Source organism: Rattus norvegicus, chromosome 2, assembly GCF_021556685.1.
Source record: "Rattus norvegicus strain SHRSP/BbbUtx chromosome 2, alternate assembly SHRSP_T2T, whole genome shotgun sequence".
NCBI classification, from domain to species: domain Eukaryota; kingdom Metazoa; phylum Chordata; class Mammalia; order Rodentia; family Muridae; genus Rattus; species Rattus norvegicus.
Genome location: NC_141535.1, coordinates 218,920,976 through 218,923,335, shown reverse-complemented (window position 1 = coordinate 218,923,335; position 2,360 = coordinate 218,920,976).

The following is a 2,360-nucleotide window of genomic DNA, read 5'->3' as shown; positions in this document are numbered from 1 at the left end:
AAATAATGCACAGTACGCTTCAGCCAAATTCACACTTCTGTATCATTTTGTTTGCTATGGCATGGTGGGTAGAAAGCCAGAAGAGGCTGCATCATCCACCATGCATATGGCCTTTTCAGTAAGACAGCAGCATGAAGTTAAAGAAAAAGGAATAACAGAATTCTCTTACACCTACCTCCCAGGAGAAAGGCAGAATCATGGAGTGTCCCTAGCCTGCCTAGCATGTTACCAGTGCCTTTTTAAAGAGACTCGCCAACTCTGGAGTTATTATTCCTTATAGTTCAACAGCAAAGCTCAGTTAAGCCAAGGTCAAAGTTGTTGTATAAATGATTGATGAGAACATTTAATAAAAACATTAAGTCTCTCTGTTTTTGCAATGGCAAGAGAAGTTATTCCGAGAGCAGACAGGCCTGGGTTCCCACTCAAGATTGTTTGCTTCATCTCAGGGCAAGCTCATTAGCATCCACAGAGCTCTGTGTCCCTCTTAAGGAAAAGGCTGTAATGCCTACCTCAGTAGGTTCTGATGTGGAAAAGATTATATTTGCAAGTTATATATGATAGCATATATGACAGCTGTGTTAGCAAGACGGCCTGGTCTTAGCCTTTCCCAGTTCCACCTGGAGAAGAGTGAGTCTCAGACCCCACTCCTACCTAGAGGGTCACCACACCCCAGTCGTGCAGACCCTGATCACATACTCAATGCCCGTGGAACCAAAGCGCTCTACTGGGGTTGGCCCTTGAACTGTTGGAGTTTTTCCATTTTTAGTCACTAACATCAGGCTAGTAATTTTAAACTTGTCCATTGCAATGTCACACAAAACAACTGTAGAAAACAGAATGGCAATTCTTCAAAAAAATTATCTGTGCTTCTGTTTGTTATGTCTAATCTATATTATCTTCGATTCCTGTTACTAGGTATGTGCACAAAAGAACTGAAAATATGCAGTCAACTGTGAACATACAAGTAGTCATAATGGTATTATTCACAATAGCCAGATGGAGAACAGACTTCAAATGCTTAACAATAGATAAGTTCATTTTAATATGTGTGTGTGTGTGCATGTACAGTGTGGTATGTGTTTGCATATATGTAGTATGTTTATGCATGTCTTTGTGGTATGTTGGTGTGTGTACATTTATGTGTGGTGTGTTTGTGTGTGTATGTGTGTACATGTGTGTATGTGTGTGCATGCAGTGTGGTGCAGTGTGGTGTGTGTTTGCATATATGTGGTGTGGGGGTGATATGTGTATGGCATATGTGTGTGTACGCACACAGTATGATGTATGTTTGTGTGTATGTGGTGTGTTTATGTGTCTCTTTGTGGTATGTTGCTGTGTATATTCATTTATGTGTGATGTGTTTGAATGTGGATGTGGTACATGGGTATATGTGTATGGGTGTGGTGTGTGTATGTTCATGTATGGTGAGGTTTAGGCTTAGATTTTTCAAAGCCTACTTACTAAGTGTTCTTTTTTTAAAAAGAGATTTATTTATTATATATAAGTACACTGTAGCTGTCTTCAGACACACCAGAAGAGAGCATCAGATCTCATAGATAGTTGTGAGCCACCATGTGGTTGCTGGAATTTGAACTCAGGACCTCTGGAAGATCAGTCAGTGCTCTTAACCACTGAGCCATCTCTTCAGCCCCTTAATAAGGGTTCTTAAGGGCTTTAACTTTCCCTCTAATCCACCTATCAAAGGTAGGGGAGAAATATGGATAATAGGACAAAAGGGATGTGGACATGTTTAGAAGTGTTCTTTGGGGCAATTCCAAACAGGAATCAGTAGCGGCAACCCAGCCCAATCAGCAAACACCAAATACGAACCACCAGCAGCAGCAGCAGCTTGATCCAGAAAAAACCACGAGGCTCCCCCAAATTAGCATGAGTCTGTGGGAGGCAGCAAGAGGCAGTTGGGATATCATGAGAAGTTCTTTGGTGCATTTTTCTCTTGGAAGTTACTACAAGCAAAGATCAGCAAAGACCTGCAAAGTGCTGCAAGCCGAATCAATGCAAGAGTGCCATTCACTGTCTACTGGGCTCTAGCTATACTCTTTCCAAACACACTCTCAAGTGTCTGCCTCAGCAAAGCATGCTCTGGAATGCCTACTTCAGCAGAACATCCTCTCCTTAGACAGCCTCCAGAAAAGCATCATGTGACACAACTGAATCCCTAAAGAAACCAGAAATTTCCATATTACTAGTGTGCGTGTGTGTGTGTGAGTGTGTGTGTGTGTTTGTCTGTGTTTCTGTGTGTGTGTTTGTGTGTGTGTGTGTGTGTGTGTGTGTGTTTGTACCTGTGTGGTATGTTTGTGTGTGTGGTTATGTATGTCTGGGTGTGATGTATGTTTGTATGT